The 15,734-nt window shown below is 38.4% G+C and overlaps 1 protein-coding gene across 1 annotated transcript in view; it reads right to left on the bottom strand.

The window, feature by feature from the left end:
• CNTNAP5 (contactin associated protein family member 5) overlaps nucleotides 1-15,734 on the bottom strand; it is an 893,510-nt gene that overhangs the window by 339,444 nt on the left and 538,332 nt on the right. The window lies entirely within an intron of this gene.

Below are 15,734 nucleotides of genomic sequence, written 5' to 3'. Positions count from 1 at the left end.
TCACAGATCTCAGTGTAGCTGTAAAGGTGTTTTGTATATGGGATTCAAATCCATGAGCATGTGAATTTATTTAAGTGAGGTTATGCAGAAAATCTGGGTGGGCTGTCTGCAATCATCAGCAAAGCCTGAAGCAGAAATGAATCTTCCTTGAAAGAAATATTGTCTAGGAGTCCAGAGATGGCTCCATCAATAAACTGGTTGCTTAGGAACACGAAGTTCTATCTCCATAACCCATTCAAAAATCTGAATGGGTGGTGTGAGTAATCCTGGTGTAAGAGGGGCAGAGAAAGCAAGGGCTCATTGGCCTGCAAGCCTAGCCTTATCATGATATTCTGCCCAAGGCTGAGAACTTATTTTAAAAATCCAAAAATTTATGGACAGTTCTTGAGAAACAACACACAGACACATACAAATATGTATATGTGAAATCAACAAAAAATTAATGAACAAAATTTCAAACATAAAAACCAAATGTGTTTATCTGCTTCCAGACACTATATTTTCCATCTTATATGTGTGACCTACTATTTTATTACAAAGGAATCATGGTGTTGTTGCTCTATTCATATTTAGAAAATAGAGAACACTGAGGCCCAGTATAGAATAACATCCTGTGATTAATTATGTTATTACTAGAGATTAGAACTGAAACAAGACCTCTTGGTTTTCAAACAAACTTTACTTTTCATGCTATATTTTTAATAGAAATAGAAAAGAACCAGGCACGTTTTGTGTGTGTGTGTGTGTGTGTGTGTGTGTGTGTGTGTGTGTGTGTGTATGTGTGTGTGTGTGTGTGTGTGTGTGTGTGTGTGTGTGTGTGTGTGTACAGAGGCCAGAGGAGGACCAGCCAATGTCTTTCTGTCACTGCACATCTTGGCCTCATTTCCTTCAATGTCTATCACTAAACCAGGAGTTCAGCATTTTACAGCTGAACTAGTTGGCAATTAAGAGTCAGCAATTATTCTCTGTTTCTTAAAAATCTCTCCACCTCCCTTGGCTAGCTCTGGGGTTACAGAGGCATGTGGTAGTATCTGACTATTCATGTAGGAGTTTCAGATCTGAGTTCAGATCCTCATAGATGTGACAGAAGCACTCTTCCCTTTGGAGTCATCTTCCCAGCCATCATATTCTACATGGTTTAAATATACCCTAATGATGTCTGTAAGCAGAAAGTACTTATGAATTGGACCCCAAGAAGCATGTCATTCCTCAGATTGCTCCTGACCTCAGGCATCTTTTGTCTACATATGCTGCACAGCTATTTCTCCACTGATATCCCATTTAACCAACAAGCAGTAATGAATTCAATTGTAAAAAGTCAGAAGATACCCATTTCATCTTGCAGCCATAATGACAATGGCATCGATGAGGCAGGAACCTGGGGATGCTTGGTAGAGTCCTCATCATTGCATTAGTTACCAGCAGGAAATCTTTTCTGCTACAAAGTGACTTTGACAATCACTCTGCTCACAAGCTAATAAACTAATTTTAATGTGCTGCTATGACTGTGGGTACTTTTATTTCTCTTTTATATTCCTTACATATATTTACTTATCCAAGTGTTCTGTTTAAACATGGGTACTTCTACATATATATCAATGAGAGGATGATATACAAGCCCCTTTGAGAATTCACAGCAATTAATGTGGAGATGTTTCAGAGGTACATGTTTGATTAAGAGATGGAAATTTAGTCCTTATCAACCAATTAAAAGTGGGAAATTTCTATATATAGTAGTCAAGAGAAACAAAACATGGGGACATGATATTGTCTTTACTTCCATCAAAGTAGAGCTTGTATGAGGAAATCTCAACAATATAAAGTCTGCAACTCCATTCTCTCAGTGGTTTGTTGTTGTTTGCTTTGTTTTGTTGTTATTTATTGTTTTTGTTTTCACAAACAACTTTCTAAACCTGCTCCTGATTTCAGGAAACATTCTCAGTTAATCACAATGCTTCTGAACTTGAAGAGCAAGAGAAAGACAAATAATTTAATTATGGCTACCGAAGGTACATGTAGTGTGAGGGGTGAGGTGTTGAGTTCACTTGAGGTGTCGAATTACCTGAAAGACCAAGTAAGACATAGCAAGAAGAAACCATAAATCAAGGCCAAGAGACAGGAAGGTAGAAAAGGCCTCAACAGGATCAAATAAAGACTAGTGGACCAGAGCTGCTTGAAAGAGGATTCACAGAGGCACAAGCCTTAAGGGTGTCACTCACAGAAACCAACAGAAAAGCTAATATGAATTAAGATAATGAAGAAGGAGTTGGATGCTGGCTCATTTGGTGAAGTCCTTGCCTTATAGGCATTGTGGCTGGATTTTGATCCCCAGACAACTTCTTCCTCCACAATTTGTGCCTGCTAGTGGCCCTTGTAATCCTAGCACCAGAAAATAATGACATAAAGACTAATTACAGTCCCTGGCCATTCAGACCAGTCTGCTGGCCATTTCCTGTCCAAAGAAGGCAGATGCACTTAAGTAATGAGACACAAGTCTCCTGCCTCAAAATAGATGCTCTTACCTATGTATACATGTATGTATACATATATAGATAGATAGATACATATATACATACATACAGACATACATTCATACATAAATACATACATTCATACAAATATCAACTAAAGAAGACTCAGTGAATAATTTTAAAGAATACAGAGATATACTCAAAATAACTTTAAGGAAACAACAAAAATTTAACTTAGAAATCACCTCTGGGGCTAGAGTAAGGTAAAAGAGCTGCTTTCTCTTCAAGCACAGGGACCTTGGTTCCAATTCCCAGAACCAATGATAAGCGGGACATAACCGTGCTTGGTTCTGTGTGACTATAATCCAAGGAATGAGGGTGTAGATACAAACAGATCATATGGCTTTGCTGGCAATACAGTACTATAGGAAACAGTGATCTCTAGGTATAGTGAGAGACCACATCTCAAAAAGAAGGAGAAGAGGGCCTGAAGAAGCCACCCAAACTCAACCTCTTGCCTCTATATCATTGCATGCTCTCTCTTGATTGCTCTCTCTCTCTTTCTCTCTCTCTCTCTCTCTCTCTCTCTCTCTCTCTCTCTCTCTCTCTCTCACACACACACACACACACACACACCTAGGTGTGCATTCATAGACAGACATGCACAAACTATTATTTTTTAAAAAATTTATTTTACCTAGAATATGATAGAGCCACCCTCTTCCTTCAAAGAGCCACAATAGTCAGTCTATTGTCCTACTTCTTTTTGTTATTGACTGTCCTTGGATCTATTCTAAACTGTTCTCCATCTCCTCCTTTGTCTTTGTATGAAAAAGAGCACTTGCCTTGGCCCTCCTCAAGGTTGCTGTGTGGACAACATGATGAAAATGCAGCAGGAACCACAAGGAAGGCTATGATCAGACTTGTCATGGAGATTTCACGCCCACTGACTCATGAATTTATCTCAATAGCAGTAGGGGCGGATTCTATTATATTTCCCTTGAGTGTGGCAACAGCAAGGCTCCAATTAGCAGAATAGCTTGATACAGGTCACAGTGCTGCTATATTAGAAAACTATAATAGAAAACTATCTTAGAAAACATGTGCAGAAACACTTTCTAAGCCTGTTCTCTACCTACACACACAAGATAACTTGACACCATTCAAATTGAACAGACTGGAAATTATTTACTTGATTGACAATTTAATCAATGGAGTCAGGCATAGTTTAAAATTATATTGATAAAATATTGATCAGCAACAGCATAAGTTTTACTCTTTATGTCTTACCCTTCTTTGATTTTCCCTTCTCTAGTTTAAAAAAAAAAAACTTGTGATTCATATCTGTAAACTACCTCAAGGGCAAGAGGTAGGAGTTTCAAGTACCTGTGATTCTTAACGAAACAGGTCTTTTGGGTTGTTGGTTTGTTTATTTGCTTCTTGGCCCAGTTTGATTTTAAGAGGTAACAGAGAAAATAATCTGAGGAGATCCTTAATGTTTTCTAAAGCACAGACAGATGAGCTATGTGATATATATATACTGTTATGTGCAAGGGCAGCAGAAAATAGTTGAAGAATTAGGTAGTGAGGGCAGAGAAGATGGCTTACTGAGTAGGAGTACTTCCTTTGCAAACTTAAGAACTTTTGTTTAAATCTCCAGCACACAAATAAGAAGCCAGGCATGACAAACATGCCCCTATAAAATTAGCATTGGGGCAGCCATAAGAGAATCTCTGAATCCTACTGGTTGCCAGTCTTTATCCAGGCTCAGTTAGAGACCTTGTCTAAAGGGAATAAGGTGGAGAGTGCTGGAGCAAAACATCAGGCATCCTTCTCTGGAGTGCATGCACACACACACACACACACAAGAATACATGTGCATATACTTACATACATACATACATACACACAGAGAGAGAGAGAGAGAGAGAGAGAGAGAGAGAGAGAGAGAGAGAGAGTGAGTGAGTATTTCTGTGAGACTCTAATACAAAGAAAAAGAGAGAAGTGGACAGCGTGACTGTGACATAACACAGTGCATTACTCTCTTCATTCTGAATCATGTTTATAAAGATTTAAAATAGTCTTTCTTAGCAAAACAAATTCATAGCCTCTAGTGTATTCATGAGAAATCATGGGGCACAAGATATCAGAAAGTTACCTGAAGTCACGGTTGCTAGAGATGATCTGAGTTATGTCTGGGGTTCTCCCATTGAAAACTGCACTATGCAAAATTCTCATCTACACTGGATCATTTATGCAGTGAAATATCCATAGGATGTGGTCATATTGGATTGCCAATTAGTTGTCTATTCATGACATTTGATGAATGTGGGTCTTCATGAGTAATCCGTAGGATTTAACATGGAAATACCTAATCCAATACATTGTGTTAGTTGTTTTTGTCTATTTGTTTTCCTATGTAAAGGACTGTTAGATGGAAGGAATTAAAACTGGATGAAGTGAAGTGATTGTTTAAAGGAAAATGCTACCTCTAAATTTAATCTGTCTGAATCCAAATGGACAATTAACCTCACACATTGTTTTCAATGTGTGTGTGTGTGTGTGTGTGTGTGTGTGTGTGTGTGTGTGTGTGTATTCCAGATTACTTTTTGTGTTTTTAATTGACTATATATGTATGAATAAAACACCAATAGGGTATTCCTGTTTGTGTGTTTAATTGTGTGTAATTTTGTGTGTAATTGTGTGTGTGGTGGATATTATGGCAGACATGGGGAGGTTACAGGACAACCTCAGGTTTTGACCTTAAACTTCCTCCTTGCTTAAGAGAGCAAAGTTTTATTGTTTGCCTGTTCCATACACTAGGGTAGCAGACCTGAGAACATCCACAAGTTTCTTGTCTCTGTCCCTTATTTTTCATCTGATTTTATGTGAGTTCTGTAGATCCAAAATCAGTTTGTCCCTCACTCGTATTAGCTCCCATTTATGGGGCACACAGGAAATGTGTATTACTCTGGCAAGTACTCTTCTGTTGAATTAAATATAGGAGAAAAATGTATTCTTTTTCTTGCTCATAGTTCACAGTAAACATCATGGTGCTCCAAATAAGGCAGCATCAGCAACAGACTTCCCTTCCATTAATTCTTATCTCTAACTTTGGAGTTCTTTCTTGCTTTCTTGAGGTTTAAAATACAGCCAACATGTGTGATTACATTTCTATGCTCCTGATATAATACAGGCTTTTAAAGCTAACTTTCTTATATCTTCAACTAAAACACAGGATGGGGGAGGAAGAGGAAGATGTACAGGAAAAGAGGAAGGAAAGAACAAAAGGAACAAATTAACATGCAGGTGATTATGTGGGAAACTCTTAAATGACTGTGATATTTTCAAAAGAGAAAAATCTATCCCAGGTGAAGACCTTGCTTTGCTGCTTCCTGTCTTTGATAAGAATCATGGCATAGATGTTGTGAAATCTTGTTGTGATGTGTATTATAATTGGCATCACTCATCCTTTTTTGTAAAAATGTCATAATGAGAAGAATGCTTTTAATTCATTTGGATCTGAGTACACATTCTGCTTTCTTTGGTTCTGTGTCCTTAAATATTTTCTACATAAAGAATACATGCATTTATTAATTGTCTACTGTGAAGGAAAACATGCATAGGAGGAGCCAAGAGAGCTGGTATGCAATTAGGTCTGAGCAGGCTATGTGCAATTTTCATTTGCAAATGTGTGGTGTTTCTCGGCAAGAGATTGGCATATGTGAAGTCTTAAGATAAGAAGAACTTCCACAGTTTAGCTTGCTCAGACTTTAAGTTGCAAGATTTTAGGTGTGTTAGAATATGAGTTGTTCCCTTATCTGGGATTTTGCACTCTGAGATTTCAGCTACTCATGCTTAGTATGAAAAGTTAGAATAAAAATTCAAAAAAATAATCAGTTCATAAGCTTGAAAGATTTATTTTACAATAAGTTATCATAATTACTTTACCTTTCCAAGTAATTGTCTTAATCCCTTCCTGTGTCTATTTTAGAAACTAAGTTCTATAATAGGCATGGTAGCAGGAATGAAGGTATTCTAAAGGGACCTTCATGTTCCTCTATTTTATATCAGACTAACAGAAAAAATGGTCCCAATGAAATTTATTTCTGCAAGAATTCCATTGCTGTAAGGTGGAAAGAGCTGAAGGCTTGCATAAGCCACTTGTTTCTAGGACAGAGATTTCATACTGTTCTGTTTTCATGAGGCCACCTTCCAGCAGAGATTGAGATATGGATGAGAGTCAGGAGCACACCTTGGCTAGGAATGCTTACCTATGCATTCCCCTTGTACTCTACTTCAATCTGTACCTCACGTGAGGACTCAGAAGATGGGCTTCAGGGATCATTAGGTCTCTTTGTTCCTATTCCCACTGTGGCCACATTGAGTAAATCTCCATTCACTGTTTCTCTTCTCTCTTGAACAGTCTTGTTGAAAATGTGTGACCAATCCTGGCTTGTCAGGGCTCTCAGGTTCTGACTCCAACAGCTCTGGTTGCAGGTACACATGTATAGTAAAAACCTCTTATGTATTGAGTTTGCTTCTGCCTATAGTTACAGGGATCTAAAGATATACTCCATGAATATGAGGAATTTTAGTAATGCTAAAACAAACAAACAAACAAAAACCAAACACACACACACACACAAAAGAGAAGAAACCAAATCCCTAGGAGGTGACACAGAAAACACGCTCAGTAAATGTCCTCGCCTTTCCTTTAGGCAGCACAAAGGTGAGTCAACTCCACATCCTACATCCCAGGCTGACCTTAGTTCTTCCCAGTGATGCTGTCACAGCATCAATGGCTTCACAAGACTTTGTCTGCCTAAGCCTGGCCCACCATCTCAGTTCTCTAATAAGACTTTCATATTCAGCTGAGAACATTCTGAACTCTCTCCATGAATAACAAGCTTCTTGCAGACAGTACTGTACACTTGGCCAGCCACTGCCTTGCCTAACTACTCAGTAGTATTTTAAGCTGCTTAACTTTTCTTATGAATGAGACTGAAAGGAACTATTTATTGTTGTTCCTAAGAACAGAGACAGAAAGCAATGTTTGCCTTTCTTTCCATGTCAGGACAAGAGTCTCAATGAGTTGTGTCCTGACTACATCTCTGGCTCCAGTCTGTCTGTTTTCTTAGAAGAGGCAATGACAGTCAATGCCTATGTCCCCTCAACTGCAAGAAAGAACTCAATTTTCCACTCTATTTGTATAATCATGCTTTTATCCAATCTCTTTAAAAATCCACCCAGTCAATTAACATCTGTTATGGTAATATATAGTCTTCAGAGTATGACTTATGTGAACATGACCCCCAAATGTCCTTCTTTTGTGGACAATATCTTGTAAGTTTTCCTTCACTTATTTTCAACATTTATCACCACTGAGTTGCTGTGTGTCACATGTATGTCTTATTTAAAATTTATTTATTTGAGAGAGGAAAAGGAAAGGGGGTGGGTAATGCAGATATGCCGATGGACACATGCCACTGTTCACAGATAGAGGTCAGAGTAACACTTTGGAGAGTCAGTGTTTACGTTTGACCTTGCTGAGACAGAGGTATTTCTGCCTTTATGCTGCTTACTCCAGGCTACATATTTCTGGGCCAGAATCTTCTGTGAAATTCTTCATCTCTGCTTCTATTTTTGCTGCAGGTATGCTGAGATGTTGGATGTCCCTCTCCACATACAATTTTTTTTACAGCTAACTTGTATCTTTAGTCCATTTATATCTCTCTATCTCTGAGAATGTTTCATTTGCAGGCCTGAGTCAATGGCTCATGTAATAATGTACTTGACTTGGCCAGAACCCATATTTTTAAAAGTTGGATGTAATTCTGTATATAAATCCCAGCTCTGGGGAGACAGACAAAAGTAGATAGGTGAGGAAATTGGCCAGCCAGTTTAGACTACTTTAGTTTCAGTACAGGAAGAGACCTGCTTCACAAAAGTGCATGGAACACATTTGATGATGACACTGGAAGATTTCTGGTCTCCATATGCATATATACATATGCATTTCCCCCACAATAACATACATAAAAATTGTTTAACTTTCAGAATCTGTCTTTTGCCCTTCCACACTCTATTGATTTAACCTATTCGTAGGACTAAAGCAATCATACATTCACCAATTCCAAAGTTTCCTTGGACTTCTTTGCAACTTTTGAGTTAACTTTTGCACAGTGGTTAGGTTTCTGAGCACAGACTGTTCCAGGATGAAGGATCCTGTGAATTCCATGTCTTTCCTCACTCAAATACTTGACATAATTTTTCAAATTGTCAGGCACTGCAGACATTCCACCAGTAGTTCCTATTACTAGTCACATGTCACATATAAGAAGGTAAAGCATGTAACAGTCACACATCTTGATCTTCATCACATGTCTTTCGGGCTGAGGGACCCATATTTGATATGAGCCTCTCATATCTACTCAAACATGATAATGAATCATAGCTCCCTCATTTAAAAACCCTTGAATGTTGAGGAACTGGAGAGCCATTGCCCCATGTGTTATCTGCAATTTGTTCCCAACTGGACAAGACTCAAGTGTAGAGGCTGTTTTACCATAGGGCATTTCTTCCTAGCATGCTCTGACTTCCACTATTTGTTGCTTGTATAGTTGCAAATAGCATCTAGCATTTTATGTTCACACAGTCTTCAAATTCAAGGCAAGCTTCACAAAACCATTAGAGTAGTACTTTGCCAAAGAGACTGGTAATAAAACAAGTAACAACAAAAGAAGTACCAGAAAGTCTGTTCCCAGAATTAAAGTAAAAACCTATGGCTGTACTCTCATTGTCTTGCACAGCAGTACATTCCTAATCAATTGAGGCTCTGCTCACTCTGCCCAAACTTAGAGCATTTCCATATTGACTACCTCTTCTTTTCTGCTAGACTAGAGGCCTTGGAGCCTCTATGTGCTGACAATCTCCAAGCTATCCAGCCTCTGTGTGGTTGTTCTCCTGCCAGACACAGAAGAAGGGGAAATACCTGTGTATTTGAGGCTAGACCTGGCTACAAAGCAATTTCTATGATAGCCAGTGGTACACATAGAAACCCTGTCTTCAAAACACCTAACTAATTAGTTAATTAAGCCTTACATTTATTTATTTATTTATTTATTTATTTATTTATTTATTTACTGTGTGTGTGTGTGTGTGTGTGTGTGTGTGTGTGTATGTGTGTCTAAGTCAGAGGTCATAGAACACTTACAACAATCAGTGCTGCATTTCCCCATGTGGGTCCTAGAGATCAAATTCAGGTCATCATGCTTCACCTAGAAAGTATCTTTACTTGCTAGTAAAGGTATGTTGCTGACTGCCCCTTTTTCCTCTTTTGCTTCTCAACACTGACATCTCTTCTGAAGCCTTCATTGTACTAAAATCCCATCCCTTTCCCAGGAACAGTATTCCAATCCTACTAAATGAGCATCATTGTATGTAAATTATTTCAAGATCACTTTGGTTATTCAGCATCTATCAAATATCAGATATCTACTATGTGATTTCATTAGATCAGTGCTTTAGGGGATAGGGAGTTGGGATACTTAGTAAAAAGCTTGCTGTACAAGAATGAATATCTGAATTTAATGTCCAGCACTCTGTTGAAAAAAAGGAAATAAAGAAAAGAGAAAAAGCAGCAGTGTATTGTGAGCCTATGACAGCAGCACTGGTCAAGAATATATGGGAGGGTCCTTGGTGGTTACTGGTTTGATGGTCTAGGTGAGTCAGTGAGCATGAGGTTCAGTGAGAAACTGTCTCAAAATATGATTGGAAAAAATTGCAGAAGATAGCAATATTGAGTTATCTACAAACACACAGACACACACACTTAAATATGTGCACACACAAATACAGAGAGAGAGAGAGAGAGAGAGAGAGAGAGAGAGAGAGAGAGAGATGTGAATATACACTTTGTTTCCTTCTGATTATTTCTTGTTTTTCTCTCCTCATTCTGCCCTCTTCTTCCTTTCTCCTTCTCAATTTTCCTCTTTCTTTCCTTCCCCCTTACCTTTCATTTTGCAGTGAGGGTATAGAATGCCAATCTTCATTCAGTCAACCCATATAATAATATCAGTGTGTTAAACCTCAGTAAAGATAAAAAAGATATTTTGAAATAGATCTCTTTTTTGTCAGAATTTCCTCACTATGTGCAGTCATCCAAATGTGATGAAGATGCCTGTTTCCCTAGATAGGAAGCAGCAAAGCATCTCTTCTCTGTGATGACTGTTAAGTTGGAACCTGACAGCTTGATATGCCTCCAGTCAAAACCTATCTATTGACTGCCCAATGCTAGCAGCACTCCATCAGACTTGAGAGAAGAAAACTGACTTCCTTTTTTAAAGCTGAAAAATTGCCTGAAAGGCTTATTTAGGATGTCAGCCAGATACACTGTGAAGAGAATAGAGGAGCTTGAGACTTGGAGGAAAGATCTGAAACATGTATCTGTGACTGTAACTGGACAGGTATTAAGAAGATCAAAGAGAGTTGATAGGAAGCATATAGAGCCTGCTAGGAAACTGTCCTGTCACTTTGCAAGTCAGCTCAATATGCAACAATCGTTAAACATGTGACTACTTGAACCATATATGATTCACATGTTGAATGATAAAGAACAACTTTATAAGAACAATCACTCTATTTTTATAGCAGTAAACTGGAAAATGTACTACTTATCTCAGTCTCCCTCAGAGCACAAATGGTAACATGTATTTCAATATTCAAATGTTTAGGAGAAAGGGATGGTAAGTAGTTTTGTTCATTAAGTGATTCAGGGAGAAAAAGGAAAATAAGGTCACAGAAAAGAACTGTGAAGTACATACATCTTAAGACTTTTGAAGAGATGGAAATAAGAAGAGCTTTAAAATCACCTGTGCTTTTTGACCCAGGGGCATATCTGAAGAGTAATCATGCAAAAAAATACAAATCATGGTGTTGGGAAGATGGCTCATTTGGAAGTGCTTGATGTGCACAAGCAAGAGACCCTTGAATCTGGTCCTGAGTACTCATGGGAAAGTTAACCAAGAGTTAATAATTGTCTACAATGGCAGAGTGAGGTGGTAGATAGGCAGATCCTGGGGTCCTTGGTAAACATCCAGTGCAGCAAGAGCAGTGAGCTCAGGTGAGATGAGAGACTTCATCTCAGAAAAAAAACAAAACAAAACAAAAGCAAAAACAAACAAACACAAATACAAAGTGAGAGGAAGTTGACAATTAAAATCAGTTTCCGGCCTCAAGAAACACATGTACTAATGATCATATATGTGCAAACATACACACATACACACACACACACACACACACACACACACACACACACACACCACAAAGAAACCACATTGTGTGAACCATGCCATGGTCTTTGATGATTCTACTCCAAATCTCATTACTTTCATCATGCTTGCTGTCAATCGACCACCCCCCTCCCAGAGAGTGTCACTTCTGCTTTCATGTAACCTATATTTATTATTTGATACATCCAATAATATCTAGAATCCAGAAATGAGAGAGAATGGCTTGAGAATTTGATACACATCCAACCACATAACCCATGCACCCCAACCCTGCCTATTTACACAAAGAACCTCAACTCATAAACACTTGCTCATCAGTATTGTTTATATCACCTTTCACAGAAGCTACATGCAACCTTCCTAAAGATCTCACAAGAGAGGCATGGATAAAGAAAATGTAGCTTGACCCAAAGGAAGTGCAGACAGCTTGGCGTTCTGAAATGGTCCAGTCTCTGGGTCAGGTTCCACTAGGCCAGCAGGATCTCCCACACTCTTGGGAGAGGATGGACACCCCTGTGGTGTCTAGATGCCCAGATAAAAGGCAGCTACAGCTCAGAGGTTCTGACCCAGGTTCAGTTCTGACTACTGTGGGGCAGATAGTGCAGGCAGCTTGGAGCTTGCTGCAGTCTAAAATGGTCCTGTCTCTGGGCCACCTCATACTGATCCTACACTCTCCAATAGAGAGAACCTAACTGGACCAGTTCCCACAAGCCTGGCAGGATCTACCATGCTCTGTGGAAAGGCTGGACAACTGCAGTGTTTAGAGGCTGAGCTAAAATGCAACTACAACTCAGAGAATCTGACCTGGTTGGGGACTTGGCTACAAGGCAGGAGGAAGGTCAGGCAGCTGGGTCCAACCTAACTAACTAGAGTACTCGCATACTGACCTTGTTCTAGGTCCCAATACAGATTATCTGAATTACAGCAATAAAGTGAAGGTGTCCATATAGAAAATTACTTCTGTAGGCCAGAGTCTAAGGTGTAAAGCAAAATCTCCAGGAGTGCAAACCAGATAACCTGCCTGTTCCAGGGAAGAACTTCTTGATCCAAACAGGCAAGGGCACATGATCTATAATCATATCCACTCTCAACGACCAGTGAAGGACTCCAGAAGCTATCTCCCAATATCAGAGACACCAAAATTACAAAAAGGACAGTGTAAGAATGCAAACAAAAACCAAAACAGTTCACCATCACCATTTCCCAGGTATCCCAATGAAAGCAACCCTGAAAACCCAAACACAATAGAAATACAGTCAAATGACCTCAAGTCCTTAGTAAGGAAGATGATAATGAAAGAAACAAATAAAATCTGTAAACAACTGCAGGAGGTTGCAACCAAGTGGGTTGAAGACATAAAAGAGTCACATAGAGAGGCACTGGAAGAATTTCAGAAAAATACCAACAACCAGAAGAAGGAAATCAATAAAAAAGTTCCAGACCTGAAGATAAAAATGGAATCTATGATAAAAGAACACACAGAAGTAAAATGTGGTCAAGAGGCCTCAGAGAAGAAAGCAAGCATCACAGAGGTGACCTTGTCTAACAGAATCCAAGAAGTGGAGGAAGGAATTTCAGGACTTGAAGATACAATTTTAGAACTTGAAACAACCATAAAAAATGCTAAATCTAAAAAGTTCCTGACACTGAACATCCAAGAAATCAAGGACACTATGAAAACACAAAACCTGAGAATAATAAATATTGAGGAAAGAGAGGATTCCCAACTCCATGGCCTAGAAAATATCTTAAACAAAATCATAGAAGAAAATTTCCCCAAATTGAAGAAGCAGATGTATAGGAGCATGCAAGAGACCTACAAAACACCAAATAGAATAGACCAGAAAAAATCTTTCCACCACATAATAATAAAAACACAAGATATACAGAACAAGTAAAAATATTAAAAGTGGCAAGAGAAAAAGGCTGAGTAACATATGATGGCAAACCTATCAGAATTACACCCGACATCTCAGCAGAGGCCTGGAGCCAAAAAGGCCTGGACAGAGGTCCTGCAGACCCTAAGAGAACACAGATACCAGGCCAGACTACTATACCCAGTGAAATTATCAATAACCATTGATGGAGAAAACAAAAGATTCCATGACAGAAACAAATTCAAACAGTACCTATCTACAAATTCAGCTTTACAGAAGTTACCAGGAGAAAAAGTCCACCCCAAAAGGTTAAGTTACAACCAAAACTACAGAGGAAATAGATAACTACAACATTGCAAAATCATGCCCTCACAAACTCTCAACTGTAACAAACACAAAAAATGAAGGGACTTAACAGCCACTGGTCATTAATATTGCTCAACATCAATGGTCTCCATGTCCAATAAAAAGACACAGACTAACCAAGTGGATGGATAAATATGATTCAATATTCTTCTGCATTCAAGAAACACATCTCATCCACAAGGACAGACATTACCTCAGAGTAAAAGGTACAGGAAAAATATTCCAAGCAAATGGTTACAAGAAGCAAGTGGGTGTAGCCATTCTAATATCTAATAAAATAGACTTTCAACCTAAATTAGTCAAAAGGGATGAGGAAGGACACGTCATACTCATCAAAGGTAAAGTCAACCAAGAAGACATCACAATTTTGAACATCTATGCTCCTAATACAAGGGCACCCACATTTGTAAAAGAACTATTAACAAAGCTGAAAACACACATTGATCCCCACACATTAATAGTGGGAGACTTCAACACCCCACTTTCACTCAAGGATAGGTCTTTGAAGCAGAAACTAAGCGGGGAAATATCTTTGTCATCCAAAATCATGAATCAAATGGATCTAGCAGATATCTACAGAACTTTTCACCCAAATGCTAAGGATTATACCTTCTTCTTAGCACCTCATGGAATGTTCTCTAAAATTGATCACATAGTAGGTCACAAAGCAAGCCGCAACAGATACAAGAAGATTGAAATAATACCTTGTATCCTATCAGATCACTATGGTCTAAGGCTGGACTTCAACAACAACAGAAATAACAAAAAACCTACACACATGTAGAAACTAAACAACTCTCTACTTAATAACACCTGGGTGAGGGAAGAAATAAAGGACTTCTTTATGTTCAGTGAAAATGAAGGGAAAACATAAGCAAATTTGTGGGACACAGTGAAAGCGGTGTGCTAAAAGGAAAATTCATAGCACTAAGTAACCTTTAGAAAGAAAGCGAAAACACTCACATAAACAACTTAACAACACTTCTGGATGCCCTAGAAAAAAAGAAGCAGAAACACCCAAGAGGAGTAGATGTCTGGAAATAATCAATCTTAGGGCTGAAATCAACAAGTCACAAGGAAAGAACAATTCAAAGAATCAACAAAACCAGGAGCTGGTTCTGTGAGAAAATCTGCAAAATAGAGAAACCGTTAGCCAAACTAACTAAAAGACAGAGAAACACTATCCAAATCAACAAAATCAGAAATGAAAAGGAAGACATAACAATAGACACTGAAGAAATACAAAGAATCATCAGAACCTACTTTAAAAGCATTTATGTCACAACATTTGAAAATCTATGAGAAATGGACAATTTTCTTGATCGATTCCATTTGCCAAAATTGAATCAAGATCAGATAAACAAATTAAATTGCCCTATTTTGCCTATAAAATAGAAGCAATCATTGACAGTCTCTTAAAAAAAGAAAACCTAGGGCCAGATGGTTTCAGCGCAGAATTCTACCAGATCTTCAAAGAGGAGCTAATATTCCAAAAGATAAGAAATAGATGGAATGTTACCAAATTCTTTCTATGAGGCCATAGTCACATTGATACCTAAATCCCACAAAAACCCAACAAAAAGGGGGGGGGTAGTTTCAGACCAATTTCTTTTATGAACATTGATGGAAAAACACTCAATAAAATACTGGCAAAATAAATACAAGAACATATCAAAGACATCATTCACCATGACTAGGTAGGCTTCATTCCAATCATGCAGGGA

Source organism: Acomys minous (assembly GCF_964271855.1).
Source record: "Acomys minous genome assembly, chromosome: 1".
Classification (NCBI taxonomy): Eukaryota; Metazoa; Chordata; class Mammalia; order Rodentia; family Muridae; genus Acomys; species Acomys minous.
The sequence above is the reverse complement of the archived record's forward strand: the minus strand, read 5'-3'. Positions and strand labels throughout refer to the sequence as shown.